The following is an 18,570-nucleotide window of genomic DNA, read 5'->3' on the forward strand; positions in this document are numbered from 1 at the left end:
TTACTGGAGTTGGTTTCTTTCCTTATTTCTGGGATTAGTGTTTTTTGTCTTTTTCTGTTGAAAATGTGCTTTCTGTAGACAAATGCTTCTATAAATGTTATCACTTTTCCTAAAGTGTTGAAAGCCGAAGGAAAAGGAGGGTTTCATTCAAAGTCTTGTTTGATGACTGGCAAATAGGTGAATGTATGCATCATGAGACTAACAGTTAATTAACAACTCTAATAAAAATTGAAAAGGAAAAGTGAAATGATGGCCAGAATGAGAGATGTGAAGCAATATGTGACTTAGTGTTAAATATATAAAAATGCAGTGAAAATATGGACAGGCCACCATTTGGGTTGTACTCCTCCTGGAGGAGCAAAATTCAAGGTTGGGAGCGCAGTTAGATCTGGCCTCAGGTATCCTCTGTAGCTCATAACCATTTCTATCAGCTTTAGTTGGTCCACCTACTGCATTTGTTCCTGGGAAAAGGAGATGCGGCCATCTCGGTTGTATTACTGCGGTGCATTGCATGTGGGGCTGCCTTTGAAGACTGCAAAGAAATGATACTTAATATGAAACACAGCAGTTTGGCTTCTAACTAGTACAAATAATAGGAGGCATACCTTGCCATTTCAGGGGGACCCAGTTTGTTCCCAGGCGTAATTCAGAGAGCAAGTTTTAACACAGAGCAATTTTTAACACAGAAAGCTCTAGAAAGGGCTTGAGACTCGGGTATCCAAAGGACCTCCTGTTCCTCCACACTTACATTATCACAGTTTGGTGGTCATGATAAACAGGGTCTTCTCTGTCATGGCCCATCACCTAGTTTTGCTGTTCATGGCTCTGTTTATTGTGCTTTTCATAGGTGGTTGTGATTTCCCCCCTTTATACTATGAGCCAACTCATGACCCCTTGAGGCAAGAATATGGTCCAATAAATAAATCACTGGTAGCATTTAATTTTTAAAAGGTAGAACATAAATCTTTTGCCATATTGAGGTCATAATGAGTCCACAGAATAGATTGCTATCTATAGTCTTAAAGGGTTGCGGTTGCCCAACTTTATTTATTTATTTATTTTATCGTGGTTCAGGCTTTTGTTCTCCATCATCTTCTTCCGTTACACAAATAAAAAAATATCGTAACTTCAGAGGAGACAGCCCTGAAGGGCCAGTTTGTAAAGAAATAAGGCTAGAAAACGGAGAGAAGTTCTGTCTTTTATATATACAGCTATCAATATTAAACAGACGTAATTGGTGCCTTTGGGATACCATTTTTTTTCCCACTCTCAAGGAATTTCTAATGATTAATGCATGCCTGAGGTACCGCCAGCTTAGTGCGAATTCTGTGACATGCCTGGTGTCCAAATTGGAGGCCATTAACTATTCTTTTTATTGCGGACAAAAGTAAAGGAAAAGCTATGCAAAAGATTTCTTCTTCTTCTTCTTCTTCTTCTTCTTCTTCTTCTTCTTCTTCTTCTTCTTCTTCTTCTTCAGCACCTGCCATTTGGTGCTGCTTTGGATGATGTCACTGGAATCTTGATGCCACATGGTGAATCAACCTGTTTTGCATTCATCCAGGTTTCTGCATGAACAAAGAGCTACTTTTCAAGGCGTTATTATTATGGCCGTCCTACAGTCGAAACATTTCTGTTAATATATCAGCGGCTTTTTCTGTGATTAATTGACTGATTATATTTAAAGATATTTTCAGGTGTCAGGTCAGGGAAACCAGGCCTGAGGCTACGGCACAGGTTGGCAGGCTGCGGACCCAACAAATAGCCTGGTGCACACATAGTCAACCAAGTGATGATCTGCAGTGATGTCCAGCCCTGAGTGGAACTGAGAACCCAAACAACGGGAAGTCAGTAGTTCCAGATTCCCCAGGCAGGCAGAACAAAGGCAAACAAAATATTGTACCTTAGAGGAGGAGCAAGAACCAAAGATACGAGCACTCCTGCAGATGAGGTGGTGGCGTTTGGTTCAGGCTTGAGATGGGGGGTGGTCTCACATCAAGTCCAAGAAAGTTCCACCCCCCTCCTGGCACCTGTCCTGGATCTGGCTGCTCTTAGTGGTACTTCGCTCCTCTTTGCCCTTGCTTCCACTTGGCATGCAACGGTCCCGCAGCACACCTTGCCCCGCCATCTCTGCTGCACCTTCACCCAGCATGGCTTGCCCTGTCCTCCTGTGCACTCCCAACATCCTACGTCACTCCCTGTGGGAATGTTCAGGGAGGCACAAGAGGATATATTGTTTGATTATAGCCTTTCCAACTTGTGTTATCAAGTTCACAATTTAGCAGAGTAACATTCCCCTTTTAAACTTACAGCGGATGCGTTTGCTCAGGCTCACTAAAGCCTCTATAATAACTCTTCTGGTATTTTCCCAATATTCCCTCATAAAAGATAAGACACAACACAGTCTTCTATAAAAGTATATAAAGAGTTTACTCACATTCTGTTCACAATCGGATTCCAGAAGGCAGACGTAGCTTGGAAAAGTAACATACACCTGGAAACTATTTCATAAGGAGACAGTCCCTTTGTCCTCTCTTGACTGGAAGCCAAGAGAGCATCTTTGGTTAAGCAGATGTTGCTTATTCGATGCATGTAGTCAAAGAGAGAGAGATGGCTGCCCTGTGCTTTTGTCGTTACCTGCACAGGTGAGGCCACGCCCACCTCTAGTCACATGCAGAGGAAGTCTGTCCCAGCCCAGAAGGAAACAGGAAGTTTACCTGCTGGCTGGACAAACATCCCTCCCCATGTGGAAACATGTTCACTCTAGGAATGTTGTACTTGACTGCTCTTGTGTTTCACATCCCACACTCCCTTGGTCTTCACAATACTTCTCTTTCTCATGCCTATCCTGGAGAGCTGTGCCGACACTTGGGGTTGCATTTTCTCTCCTTAAATAGGGCACTGCTATTAGGGAAGATTCCATTCTGAGTTAGCTACAGGTGCAGGGACTGTTCTTCCAGTTCCATCTTAGCCTGGCCAGGCACAGCTGCGAGCATTTATTCAAGTATTCCCCACCTATCATTCTGCACAGGCTGCTGACGGCATTCATGCAGCCTCTCACTCCTTCTCCTAGGCATGCCAATGGACCAGTCATTAGAGTGTTGCAGCAGAGGTGTGACCCAAAGACCCAGACAGGATGGACCAGGACCTGAATTTGTCTTCTGCCTCAGGAGCTGCCGTTGGTGGAGGACTCTGCCTCTGAAGGCCATGACAGGTAACCTCTCCCCCAGCAACAGTTGCTGAAATGGAGGCTGTCAGTTAGCCCAAGAGTCTTATCATGTGAAGGCCGTTTCGGATTACCTGTAAAGGACTCGGGAGCACAAGCCCATGACACCCATTTATGTATGCTACTTTATATGTGAAGATTCCTCTGGGCAAACTAAGATGGACGGTGGTTTCACTGTAAGCAAATGAATAAGCGAGGAAATGGGACTGGGGACTCAGGGCCTGTTGCAGAAGACCATGGTCCAAGCCACCCAATAGGTAAGATTTAGATGACCTGTTAACAAGCCATTCATATATTTCTGTTAGGATATTTCCGTTCCACCTTAAAAGGGAGCAGGATGTTTGTGTCACAGCCTGCGTATTTCCTGTCTCACAGGATGTTTATGTTGTCAGTTCCTTTCGTTTTCTCCTTGTTGCCTGAGCAGCCGGAGCAGACGGTCATGGTTTCTTTGTTCTGACCCATGCTGAATAAACTGTAAATATGCTGTCCTGCTGTGCATCTTTTGCTGTGTGAATTCTGCTGATAGAGTGTGCACAAGTCCAAGAATGTGGCAATGTTTTCTTGAGGCTTCGTGTCGCTATTGCTGATACTGCGGGACTACGGGAGATCGATGGAACGTCCGGCAGCCGGCTTGGGGGCTCAGATGGACTTTGTCTCCCTGGCAGTATCCCAACAATTTCTTCCTTTTTCTTTCTTTCTATGATCTCTTCCTCACTCACTTTCAAATTACAAATTACGTACATTCTGGACCAGACTTCTTGTAACCTTAACTCCATCCACCCCCCACAATGCCGTCATTATTAGCGACACTATTACCAATGGTATCATTACTGTCTACTGGCATTAGGCATTTCTTCAGACCAGTTGCCAGCTACTAATTATGGGAGGCTATTAGGTGGGCGTTAACTTGCTGGCTCGATGAGATTTGGTACAATAAGATTTGTGGACCCTTCCCCCGCCCTGCTTAATTGCATCGGGCTGCTGCTCACAAACGCCAGGGTGTGAGTTCATTTGCTATATTGTGCAACACTTCAAGCAGTACTTTGCAGTGGCAGGCACTATCCATCTGGGCGATCTATAAAGCTGCATCTTCTCTGTGAGTTACCTACATGCGTCAAACTGGAGGCAGTTCAGTTCATAAAAGGGAGGAAATCGAAACACTCACCTTTGCCCTAACTATGGGGCAGCATAAGGGGAAAAGCTAAAGCTACCATCTAATGCACAGGGATCTCCAGGCATTAAGGCTCCCATCTTACACAATATGGGGCTGCCCCCTACCCTTTCTGCAGAAGGCACAACCACCTGTGTTGAAGGCCTCTTCACACATAGAGCTGTCTGCACAAAGGCTTCAGTGTGATCCAGAACCCCAACCACACAGGATTCCAGGTCATGTAGAAGCGTCCATGCAAACGGCTGTATTCACAGAAGTCCCCCAGTACAGACCCCTGTGCTGTTTGTGTAAGGGCTATACAGCAGGGCTACTTGGTCTATGCACATGGCCCACACTGACTAAAATGGGAGCATTACTGCCTAAGAGGGCTTAAATCTCACTGAAAGCGCTTCTTAGCAAGCAGGGATATGATGAGGCCAAACCAGTAACTCCTCCAAGGTAAATGGCATTGCAATCCTATTCATGTCTATTCAGGAGCAATCCCCATTGATTTCAACAGGCCTTATGCCCAGTGGGTTAAGAATGACAGCATGGGTGCCGCAGAAAGGGAGGTGAGGCATGCAAAAACTCACAATATATACTGTAGCTTTTGGTAAAATTTTATTTCTGGCCTTGCCTCAATTTGGTGGGCAAGTGCAACAGGAAAAGGAGGCAGACATAATAGTTGATGTGGCCTGAGCTTGCTCTGTGTACTGATTCAGAATAAGAAGTTTCTTTAAAACCAACTCTGTGCATGTTCAAATGCACTGTGCACCTTGAAATGCAGGGGGAATGATCACGGTGTTGGGCAATTGCTGCTCTGCCTCAGGTGGCAAAATGTTTGGGGCCAATGTGGTCACCTAAGGGGTTCATCTCCTGCTCTGCAGAGGTATCAGGATGTTGGCCGTTGGGACACACACACACACACACACACACAAAATGTTTTCATCCTTAAAAGTTACTTCCTAGTGGAAGAGCTGTGCCTGGTCTGTGCTCTTCAACTTCTCTGCCAGCCAGCTCTCTGCAGCCTCTATCTTATGCTAGGGGTAGACAACAGAGCGTCTCTGGATATTGTTGGACTACAACTTCCATTAGCTCCAACCAGCAGTGGTCAAGGCTGATGAGAGCTGCAACAACCAGGGGAGGGGAGCAGCCATGTTGGCGACCTACTGTCCCCAGCACCTACACATTCAAACAGGGAGGTAGGAGCCAGGGGTCAGGGGCCAAAACCAGTCACGGCTGTCAAATGCAGCCTCTTCCCCACCGTGCTAAAGTTTAGTAAAGCAAACCGTCTGCTGACTCTCTGGGCGAATCATTTGCTGTTGAATGTTTTTCTTTTCGTTGTCACTTTGATTATTCTCTCTGCTCGCCCCCCGCCCCTCCCCAGCTTTTGAATGCTTTAATTTTTTGTTGCTATCTGTTTTGGATTATTTATGGAAGAAAAGTGGGACACAAACATTCAGAATAAATGAATAAGTGTTACATCATGTCACACTACGAGGGAGAGAAGAGAAGAGCCATTAGCTTCCCACGTCAGCTGAAACACACAGATCCAGCCAGAGAGAGGGCGACCTTGCTGCTTCTGTCCCCTAACCCTTTTTAAAACTAGTACCTGGCCCCACCCTGTCCACCCCCCACCCGGTTCCTTTGACTCTTCTGTCTGAAAAATTTAACTTGCTCTAGATTACATAATGGGCTCCTTTGGGGAGAGAGGATTCATCTGGTTGGTTTGAGTGTGGAACAAGCTGCCAGAATGAAATAATAATGGCTGGTGTACACAAAAACCCAATTAAAGGGAGATGGCAGTTAGCAGAGGGAGGAAGTACAGTGAGTTCCAAGCCAGACACATTTTTATTCCTGTCACACACCTATGAGCCGCTCCCTTTCCAGAGCCAGCTTCAGTTCCAGTCCTGAGGAAGCCCAGCACCAGAATCTAACCATCAGCAGAAATACGTTTGGGCTGAGGGGGTCTCTGGTGTTTAAAGAGGCCAGCTGGCCTTTCACTTACAGCTGAATGAAATAATTCCCCTCTTTGCCAGAACCCAAAGTGAAACCCAGCAGTGAAACCCATTCTTAATTATATCATGTCACAATAAGACCTTTCGGGGTTCAGAGTGGTTTATCTTAACACAGTGGGGTGATTGACATGACTTCCAAATATAGCTGGCACACTTTTATTTAGTTCATTTTCTAGCCAACGTCCATCAAATTCTCCACAAAATCTACCTCTGCCAACGCTGAATATCTTCTAAATGTTTGAAGCAAATGTGTGGGTTCCTGCTCTTACAAAACACATAATGAATTCCTAAGGTAAATACCTTCAGGAAGACTAGAACGATCTGGAGAGTGGGTGCTGGGGGTTCGAATGCTCAGCAGTATTATTTGATTGTTGACATGTAGAGGTACTTATTATTCATTATTTTGTGACTGATATTCTTTAGTACAGTATTTGAAAACTGACTTGAAATGTTACTTATGCTTCATCGTTGACATGTACCAGTAGAAGTCTGTTGCAGCATTTTTGCTTGTTGCAGCAGAAGCAACAAAGATACATGTGAGGTGGAGGTCTCTAGTACACAAAAGCTTAAGTCGTAATAAAATAATTTCTTCCATTTAAGGACATGAATCAATGACAGCGCATGTTTCATGATATTTGATACCCAATAGAAACCAAACAGGAGACTGTGCAACCAGGGTAAAACATTCAAATATCATATTTTGAGTTCACATTTTCTAAAACAATAGAATGCTCCCAAATGTTTCATTTCTGTCATGTAGAATTAAATCCTCATCCTATTATTTTTATTGGATTTGTTTTGCAGCAAGCAGCAAGGGTGGTGACTTCAAGGAAGAGACGTATGTTTGCGGCATGGAGTGCCTAATCTTTCCATGGGCTTTCATAAAGCTTCGTGACTGTTGGTATATATACAAACTGGGTGATCTTCAACTATTTTTTTCTTAGTAGAGTAGACCAGTTGAAATTAATGGACCTAACTTGTTGTTGTTTAGTCGTTTAGTCGTGTCCAACTCTTCGTGACCCCATGGACCAGAGCACGCCAGGCACCTCTGTCCTCCACTACCTCCCGCAGTTTGGTCAGACTCATGCTGGTAACCTCGAAAACACTATCCAACCATCTCGTCCTCTGTCGCCCCCTTCTCCTTGTGCCCTCCATCTTTCCCAGCATCAGTGTCTTCTCCAGGGAGTCATGGATCACTGCCTTGCCGTGGCGAAGGGGCTTGAAGAACTCAGAGAAGCTATGAACTACGCCGAGCAGGGCACACAAGATGAACAGGTCATAGTGGAGAGTTTTGACCAAACGTGATCCACCTGGAGGAGGAACCGGCAAGCCACTCCAGTATCCTTGCCAAGAAAACTCCATGGACAAAGACAACAGGACCTAACTTAGTCATGGTCATTAATTTCAGGGGGTTTGTTCGGAATAAAATTTAGCTGAATACCACTCACTGTCTCCCCTTAGTTTTTGCAAAAACAGAATCATTGTGGGACATGGCAGGTGGCTGCATAGATAATTCCTCCCACCGCCCCCAATTCTCACCAAGGCTCAGACTCGAGAGAAGACCAAGCCTGGGTGCGATTAATTTGGCCTTTCCCTCTGGATTAATAAATGCTATAATGAATTTAATCCTAGACTCCTGAGTCATTTTAATTTTTCCTTGACTGGACAGTTATGTGTCTAATGGAGCAGAACAATCACTAGACAAAGTAAGAGGGAGCTGGCCTGCTGGGAGTGTGTATTCAATCACAAATGGCAGCCACTCTGCACAAACTGCCATTTCTGCCTTAATTATTGAACTAGGGTTTAATTACTCCCCTGATGACCAAACTGCTATAGTCCAAAAGCAGGAGATTTAGGCTTGGATGTTTTTACTCGGTTGCATTATGCACCATTATCTCATGCCACCATGTTTCAGAAGTGACAACAGAGACCCTCCTGCGTACTTGTAGAATTATTCTGAGCCTCCTCCACTATTACACAGCCCCAAAGGCTGTGCTATGCTCATTTATTTTGCCATAGCCTGTCCTATACTGGCTTCTGATGTTGGGAGTAAACCCTCTATCCAGTTTCCTTCTCTCCACTTAGCTGGCAGTAGCAGTTGGTGGTGCCACCCTCACAAAACTGGCATCACTACAGCTTACCTGAATGGCGCTGGGGTGAGGTTGTGCAGACACACTAGTGGAACCAACCCTTGCCAGTGTGTCCTGGGCAGCTCTAACCTTGCTGCCACCCTGGCCCACCCCAGTGGCATCCACATAAGCCAAAGTGATTCTGGTGTCAGAAGAGCAGCTCCACTTACTGCATTGGCCGCTGCTGGTAGCTAAACACGCAAACTTTTAAACCTGGCATTAGATGGCATTACACCCTGCTGAAAGTAAATGATATAATAATCATATAGAGAACTTAGCTCTCCACATGCCAGCCTTTAGGTCAACAAACAGCACCATCCATGCACAAGAGGTATCAGCAGGCTTAGCAACACCTCAGGGTTTGCAAAACCACCAAACATCTTTCGACTCAGAGTCGTCTTTCCCATTGGGCTTAGTGGTGCATTGCGCCAGGGCACCGGCCTCTCAGGGGCACCCCAGCGAGTGGGGGAGCTGCGCGGCTTTGCCAGCAGCTTCCCTTTTCCCTGCACACCTGCCAGCTGCGCCCCGTCAACCATATGGCTGGCGGGTGTGCAGCTTGCCTCCCAAGCCTCCGCCGGCTATGCTTAAGACGGCCCTGTTTCAACTAGAACTAGACTAGACTAGACTAGGGGTGCTGTGGGAGATCCTAAACAGCCCAGTGAGAACTGCGCTTACTCAGTGACCATAGAATCCTGACTCTTGGTGGGGGAAATGGAAAATTGGGTGGACATGGCAACGGAATGGTGTCTTTGCAAAGGAGACGAACAGGCTGCATAAACTTCATACCTAAGAAAAACACTCCAAGCACATTTCCGCCCTCAAAGAATTGTGGGCACTGTAGTTTGTTAAGGGTAGCTGGGAATTGTAGCTACAGTGCCTAGAATTCATTGAGGGGGAAATGTGCTTTGAGTATGCTTTAAAAGTACAGAGTGCAGACAGCCTGAAATGCTGTGCTTCCTGGCATTCCCACGGTGGACCTCCTTTGTGCCACGTGTGTGGCAAGCAAGCAAGGGCCCAGTCTTGCCCTTCCAATGCTCTCACATCACTCAAAGGTGGCTTACAGCAGATGAAAGCAATAAAACCAAATGATAACTGTACAAACCAATAAAACAAAGACAGGCACAGCAGATAAAAATCATCTAAAAATGAGGCATTTCCCCATTATTTCCAGCTCATGCCGAGTGCCTGTGAGTATGCACGCTTCCTTGAACGCAATAGGTATACGGTCTGTTTGTGTACCTCATGAATGATGCTCAGATGGGCACAGCGTGCGGCAGCGTATGAATTTAGCCTCCTGCACCCGGCTCCAAAGCTATGAGAGCCTCATAAATGAAATGAGCAGGGAGAAAGAGATTACATTTACCCATCATTTCAGCCCATTGTGTTGCTTGAATGGTGAGTCAATTTTTAAAACTGTTTTCCTAGCCTCAGGGCAGCCAGCCTTTTGAATTAGCAATCAGCAATCCCCACCAAAACGAGCCTGACACAAATGAGTATGCTTGGTGCAAACACTGCTAAATCAGTTACTCTGTTCTTGTTAATTCTTTTCCTTTTGCATTTCTGTTTATCCCTCTGTTAGAGCAGCTTTTTGTTAAGGAATCCTAGAAGGCTTCCTGTTCAGGGCCTCCGTGCTCTGTGACCAGGGGGCAATTTCTGATTGGTCCCTGAAATGCCACTGGGGGACAGTAGTCTTTATGACTGATTTGTGGACATTTTGGGGCCAGGCTGCATCCTGGTGCCTCCTCTTCTACATCTAAGTCACCTGTGGAAACAGGAGAGGAGGCAGCGGCAGAATCTCCAACGAATTTTTCCTCTCCATTGAAAGTTCTCTGCTGAGAATTTTCAGTTTGAAGTGGGGGGGGGAGGAATAAAGAGTGTGAAAAGGCGACAACCCCCATCCTGTTTTTGCTGCTATTGCTGCCCATTTTGCAGCAGCCAGTTACTGAACGCATCCCCATGGCTGCAACTTCATCCCACAAGTTCCTTGGAAATGGCACTGCATCTTAATGGGGTGGGAATTCAGGACAACAGTTGCTACCTGTCAGTGGGAAGACCAATGTCATGACTCCCATTTCATCTGCATCTCCCCCTCCCACCTGCTTGAATCATTAAAAAAAATAAAATCTGGAATTTTTTCTCTTTTGTAATACTTAGGACCATCCAATGGAGTTTTGGGCAAAGAAAAGCAAGTGTGGATGTGGATAGCTTTAAAAGAGTTTTTGGCAAAATTATTGAGGAGAAGAAGAAGAAGAGTTTGGATTTGATGTCCTGCTTTATCACTACCCAAAGGAGTCTCAAAGCGGCTAACATTCTCCTTTCCCTTCCTCCCCCACAACAAACACTCTGTGAGGTGAGTGGGGCTGAGAGACTTCAGAGAAGTGCGACTAGCCCAAGGTCACCCAGCAGCTGCAGGTGGAGCAGTGGGGAAGCGAACCCGGTTCACCAGATTACGAGTCCACCGCTCTTAACCACTACACCACACTGGCACACTGAGAATAAGACCACCAATGGCAACAGACCACAGTGGTTCTATTCCCCTTCCACCCCCTCTCTGGCAGAGGCATCATGGCTCTGAACATCAACCGCTGAGAATCACAACTCATTCCAGGACAGAGTGTATGTTCTATTATGTTCTATTTATAATATTGTTGTTGTCAGGGGCTCAGGAGTAGAAGCACAGGGGAGAGAGGAAATGGAGAGCGAAGGGGAAGAATCTGAGGGCAGCGTAGGGGAGTATGACAGTGACCCGAGAGATTCCATGAGCTTCTCCAGCGAATCAGAAGATTCCCAGAAGGGGGCGCCGATGGTCAGGGCAAGGGGGGTCCCAGGGGGGACGTACCAGAAACAAGGGGCCAGTGGGGACTCCCAAAGCAGCAGCGGGAGATCAGGACCAGCTTCCCCACCAGAGCGTAGTGGGGGGGAAGAGTCCCATGTGTCAGGACCAGCGTCTCCTCCAGCGGGGAGAGAAGATGAGTCAGGGCTGACCACGCCTCTATCGGAGAGTGGGGGAACGGAGGGGAGGTCAGGTCCAGCTAGCCTCCCCGAAGGGGGAAGCAGTGACAGGAGCAGTGTAACGGTCAGGAGGAAGGTTGCCAGCTGGGCGCGCGCGCCAAGTTCGAATGTACAGGCGTGCGGGACAGCAGAAAACCCGGATTGGGAACCAGGTCCTAAAGCCCGCCGGAGGCAGGGGGAAGACTCAGGGGACTCAGCGTCAGAAGAGTCTAGGAAGGGCGAGACCCCGACGGACAGGCGGAACCAGAGGAGGAAAGAGCAAAGGAAGAGGTGGAGCAAGGCTAGAGTCTTAAACTGGTGTCTGGGGGGAGGAGATTCAGACGGAGCTTCAGCGGTCTAGAGTTTGAGACGTAGAGCTGCACGCTGCGGCTGTGAAAGCGAAACTGAACTTCAATAAAGACTTTCGTACATAACAACGAACCGGCGTTGGTCCTTTGTGAGCTGGCAGTCTGACAGTTGTCTTCTTTTTTGTAAGGCATCTAGGGACTATTTATCGATGGGCATTCATAAAATAGCAACAGCAGCAATAACCACAACAAAATCTTAATCTGAAAAACCAGTTCATTATAAGATAAATTAATCAGGCTCCTGATGGCTTCTGGCAATTGAAGGAATCAAGTTAGGGTGGAGACAGAACTGTGCACATATAATTTCATCCTGTCTTTCTTTTCTTTTCTGCATATGACCTGGTTTTCCTTCCCCTTTCCTCTTACCCTTATGCATTTTGGCTTTATTCCTAGAATGGAAGTCTGTGGACAGAGCCTGTCTTAAATTTTAATTCTGGAATAGCAGTTAGAAGTCTCATTAATAATTTTATTTAGATCAATTCAGGACTTATGGATACTTTTAGGACTCTTTGCATGCTGCTGGTGTCATTGTGCAATGCAAATGGGCAACCAAAGAAGCCCAGAGGCATCTTATTGATTTATATTATTATTATTATTATTATTTTATAAAATTCACACGCCACTTGGTTGTAAAAACAAACAGACCTCAAGGCGGTTTACAAAAGGATAAAACAATAAAACCGAGAAAAATTCACAACCTTACTTCAAAACATTTTTGTTGTTTAGTCGTTTAGTCATGTCCGACTCTTTGTGACCCACTTCAAAACATACAAAGGTACAAATATTAAAACAGATTAATGTTTTGTTTTTTAATAATTTTTATTAACAGGCCAATCACATCACATTATTCAAACCTCATTGGTTCCGAATTATACAGCCAAATTTTAAAATTTTTGAGGGTACCCATATATCAAGCTCCGCACGAGTCCAAAATTCTGGATAAGTCCAGACATCACTTATTTTACTGCATTAATTAATCAGTTCTATCCAGTTCAATCTGGATAGTCCTTTATTACTTTCTTTCTCATCTTGTTGTAGTCATATATTCCTTTCTTTGCGATCTCTGATGATTCTCACAAGCAGACTGAAAGCTGGCGTCTCTGTGTGGGTTTTGTACTCTTCAAAAGCTATATCAGTCCAGGACAGCCTCTGTTTAACGCTTCCATAAACAAGGTTAATCTTCGGTCTGTCCTTTATTTTTCCAGGCTAGCCAAATAAATCAAATAGGTCAGAGGGCTCTGTCAGGTCAAACTTTCAATTCCGACACTCCTTCTCTTTCCAACATTCCTGATTCTCCTCCCCCGTCCTTCTTTCTCCGGCAAGCCTGTCTTGGCGAGACGCCATTTTTAAACTGCGTCATAAAAATTTTCCACTTTCTCACCTTTCAAATCTTCTCTCCTGTTGTAATCCATACCCACACAGTTCTTAAAATCCTGCTTATGATTCTTAAAAAATGCGACGATCTTGTTTCTTTCTGGGGTGGAGGGTTATTTTATCCCATCATATAAAAGGAAAAAAAGGGTTTTTCCTCCACCCCCCCTTCGTTCCAAACATACAGTCTCTTAGTGGTGACACATCAAAAGATTTACTTATCCATCCGTCACTCCCGGTCACAGAGATCCATTACTCAGCAGCCTTATCGTCGAGCTTTACTTGATATATGTGCTTCAGCTTCATTTCCAATCATATGTTTCCAATTATAATTCCTAAAACAGATTAATGTTAACCTCAGCTTTCTAAGCATCTTGGTAGCCTTGCCAAAGCAAGAATGTTTTTAGCAGGGGCCCGGGGGGGACCCTGCTTGATCTCAATACGCAGGGAGTTTCAGAGTTTAGGTACTGCCACACCAAACAATCCAGTTCTTACAAATGCAGAATGAGTGTTACAGTACGTGGTGCCAGTTCTGACAGTCGTAGCAGTGAAGTACACACACGTGGAGTAAGTCAATCTCGAAAAGACTGAGCAATTTGAAGGTTCTTAAACAGAGGCTGGATGGGCATCTGTCATGGATGCTTTAGCTGAGATTCCTGCATTGCAGAGGCATAGCTGTCAATGTTTCCCTTTTCTTAAAGGAAATTCCCTTATTCCGAATAGGATTCCTCGCAAGAAAAGGGAAAAGTTGACAGCTATGTGCAGAGGGTTGGACGGGATGACATTTGGGGTCTCTTCCAACTCCACAATTCTGTGATTCTATGATTTCAGCCCTTTGTGGGCCTGTTTTCAATGTCTGGCCATTTAAGCAAAAAGTCCAGCATGGGCACAAACGGGCCTCCAGAATCATATTCTGGATTTCCAGATTCCAGAAGCAAGGCTACCACAAATGTGCCCCATACCAGTCCCTGTGCAGTGAATGGCAGAAGGAGAGCAATGAATGACCTTGGCGCTGCCATTTGTACATCTTCCCAGTTGGAAAAGATGGAAATGAGAGAGAGCTGAGCTACATGATGAACAGAATCACGTGGTGTAATTCTCGATGAGCTGGATCACTTTAGCGCTCATTTGGGATTGTGTGTTCGAATGCTTCCTCTGTAAAAAAAAAAAAATACAAACAAGACCCCGGTCCCCACCTCTGGATATAAAAAATGGGCAAGTCAGGATATTAAAAACTGACTCAGCATTTCTGTGCAGTTCAGAATCTCAGGAGACCATCCATGTTATCATGTTTGGGGGAGCCCGCCCCTCTTATCCCTCTTTGAACGGTTCCAGTGTCATCAGGGCCATTTTGAACATGGCAAGGAAACAGTGGAAGCAGATGCACAAGGCACCTTCGTATCATTATTCCATTTGTTGTGGATATTGTGAAAACTGGCAAAGTGCTCCCTGCAGTCCTTTCTACAGGCTCTATTGCTTGAGACAATTGGCTTTAAGTTTCCTGTCTTGCTCTTTCATTCCCCATTTCACCAAAGTGCTGTCGGCGACATTTTTCTCTCTCTTCCCCCTCTGCGCGTGGACGTCCTGCATTTTCCAAGTTAGTTTTCCATGTTGTTATTGCTAACCGAGCAGTCTAAAATTATAGCCTGTTGAAGTGTCTGGGCCTGGAGAGCTGAATGGGATTCCATAAATCTTTGGCCATACACAGGAGCTTTGACTCTTTAGCCGATACTCGGCCAAACGGTCTGCTGAGCTAAATTGCTGTGTCTCTCCTTCAGCAGAGCTGCCTTGATGAACACCGGCTGATGGTCTGGCCATCCCCTCTGGGAAATGGCTTGACTTTTATGAGTTGGGGCAGCAGACATTTCTGGATGGTGAGCTCAGTGACTGAACTGGAGATTACCCCAATTAGATTCCACTAGCATTTATCTACCACTCCTGCCAAGCACTAAAAGCTGTTTAATGATCAAGGGGCTCAGAGAAAAGCACTTCAATGTTCTCTCCACTTAACACATAGATATCTCCCCACCATCACCCCACTCCCTGTGCGCATGAGTGAAGGTTTCTCTTTGGAAAAAAAATATAATATATTTGACCAGAATCTCCCTTGACACTCTCATCTACTTTGTGGTTTCTGAATGGCTGATTACCAGAATTCACAGGCCAGAAGGATCAATACCGTTGCGAAGCAAGTTGTAGGTCTTGATCTTTTATGCAACAAATCGAGCTTTATGTTGCTTTGGTTCCACCTAGGACTGAGATGAAATCCTTCGTTTTCTTCGTTCAGCACCCCCTGGGAGAGGGCTTGCTTGCTCATTTACCCTGGCTTCTTTCTTTCACTCAATTGTCCACTCTAGCTCTCACTGATGTCATCACATAATCAAATCTGGCTATGAAGCATTATGAAGGTATCCTGTTCATGGTGCCATTAGTTCCAGAATACCCTGGTGACTAATCCAGGAAGAAGAATACAGCTAGGAAAAGAATGGCACTCTTAATTTTTAACATACAAAATTATAAAACATACCACACAAAATTATCACAAATACAATCTTACTGGACTTCCATCAGCACCTCTGATAATCCTCCGTCTTACATCACTTCTTATGCATTTCCTAACTTAATACTGTCTTTATATCTCATATCCTGTCTTCTCTCCTTTTCCATTTTAACAATATTTCCATTAATACTCCTCACAGAACTTCTTGCAAACCTACAAACGTCGTCTGGTCATCACAAATACTTTTCAAATAGTCCGTAAATTTACTCCAGTTTTCGGTGAACTTCTGGTCCTGCCAGTTTCAGATCCTTCCTGTTAGTTTGTCAAGTTCTGCGTAGTCCATTAATTTCATCCTCCATTCTTCCACCGTTGGTAATTCTTCTTGCTTCCATTTTTGGGCCAATAGTATTCTTGCTGCTGTTACTGCAAGAAAACCCTTGTTTCTACCTGAAAATCAAGATTGGAGAATACTCAACCAAATCCAAAATCAAGATTGGGGAATACTCAACCAAATCATAATTCCATGAGAGAGGCTCTTTCAGGATTTCCCAGTGTGATAAAGGAACATTTCATTTTCTTCCACCAAGGAACCCAAGACAACTTATATGGAATTCTAAGGCTGTCTCCCCTTCAGGCAGACCCAGCAGACCCAGACTTGTTTCACCTCATGCACCTTCAGAGCAGATCCTGGAAGAGTGAAGAATATGGAATGGGAAAGAAATTCAGTGCAGATTACATTTCATTGCAGACCTACCTAATTCACATTTCAGTGCATGAACTGAAGCACTGCTATCCAAAATTCGCACGTCTCTGAATTTCGTAACACAGTTCTCAAAATAAAACAAAAATCCAGACATTAGAAAAATGTGCATTAAAACTTGCATATTAGTGAAAACAGCAAACAGAAATAAATATTAGGAGAAATTGATTGCAAAAAAATGAGTATATTAGGCATAATCACATACAAATGTGTGTATCAGGAGAAGTGTGCAGTAAAATGCAGGTGAACTTCCCTGAAGACTTCAGAAAATATATTCACACTCTAATGTGGAAACATCAAGAAAGGAATTTAAGATTAGAAAAAATGAGAACTGAGAGAAATCAAAATTGACAGATGTGTCCATTCCTACCAAAGCTAGTTCCATGGAATTGGGGACATGATATGCTATGGTGAATGAAACACACATATATGTTTTACATTTTAAACTCTTGCACATCTTATTTCCCCAAGCAGAATCACATGCTAGAAACTGTGGGAGCCTGTTCCAAAGACAGACAATATGGTACCAGCAATAAAGGCCCCATTCACAGATAAACTCCCCTATTCCTATGAAAAAAGAAGCTGAGATCCACCCTGGGTGCACTTTTCCTTGCAGAATTTACACAGAAGTAGGCCTGTAACCTAGTCTTTCAGATTTATTGTCACCTAAGCTGTAGTCAACAATGTCCCCAAATTTCAGCAACTCCTCCATCCATTTCCTCGATGACTACAGTCTAATGCATACTAATAACACATATAAAAGCGGCTCCCCACAATTCTGTTGTAGCAACTTATTTTTAATTTGCTCATTAACTCTTGGGTTCCCTAACATTGTGACTTCTCCTGGAAGTCCTTGTGTGCTTAGTGAATTTTTGACACAAAATGGACCTGACTTTATTCCTCATGTCTGTTACCTAGAACACTCATTCTGAACCAAAAGGAGAGTAGAACTAACGACCTGTAACCCAAGTTGTGCTTTTAGTCTCACTCTTGCCAGCCCTGCTCACGACTTGGAATTGCTAAACAGACTCTTCCCTGACTTACATGATGTCCTACATCCAACGTGTTGTTTATTTTCCACAAAGTCCTGGTGCCCAAGGGCAGAATTGTGTTATTGTTATATACCTGGAGGTTGTCAAAGCCATTCTGCATTAACCTCAAAGCCTTGTCTCTTCTCTGCTGGCTCTGACTCTTGCTCTACGTGAGTCAAGAGATTCTGCTCCTTAATCATTTCTGGAGGGTTTCATGGTCAGATTAATAGGCTTTTGATCAGATCTTGTATTTCTAAGTCATTTCTAGGGCTGCCAGCAGTCGTGGCAAAGCCTAAGAATGGGTCCCTCTAGCCTGCCAGCATGACAGGGCAGTGATTTGTGGGTTCGCGATATTTATTATTGTTGCTGTTATTAATAAAGTGCCCTCATGGTACGTGGCACTTTTCAGAGTGGCATAATCAAGGTCCAGCTTTCTGTGGGAGGGAGGGAGGAAAGCAGCCGAGAGTGTGGATAGATGATACATCCCAAAGTCATATTCCATGCTCACCTTTTGTTCATAGGTGCTGAGGAAGAATGCCCTCCTCCCTCTGTTCTGAACAGATCACACCCACATTTTGAATGGACCTGCCTCCCAAATTTTGACATCTACTGCCTTATGTGCAGCAGTCATTGGCTCAGTTCATCCTTGGCCGCTCTATTCTCCAACATCTCTACCTTTCTTCGCACCTTCTCATTTTTTATTTTACAACCTTATGCCCCATTCTCCACATTTCCACATCGGTTTGGGATTTGCTTTTTATAAAACAAGTTCTCAAGAAAATCCACCAGCATTTTCTGTGAATTTCTCCTAATAGGCACAGTTTCACAAAACCATTTCCCCTGAAACAATGCATTTTGTATGTTATTTTCATGAATTTGAGCATTTTTTTGGTATTCATTATTATTATGAATAATACTTATTTGTAACTTACTACAGAACAAAGGGAGTTGAGAGCCAGAAACTGTGGGATGAAGCAAGAAGCAAGCTGGAGGTAAGACAGGAAAGAGATCAAAGGATGCAGGGATGCC

The sequence above is a fragment of the Podarcis raffonei genome, chromosome 6, assembly GCF_027172205.1.
Source record: "Podarcis raffonei isolate rPodRaf1 chromosome 6, rPodRaf1.pri, whole genome shotgun sequence".
Classification (NCBI taxonomy): Eukaryota; Metazoa; Chordata; class Lepidosauria; order Squamata; family Lacertidae; genus Podarcis; species Podarcis raffonei.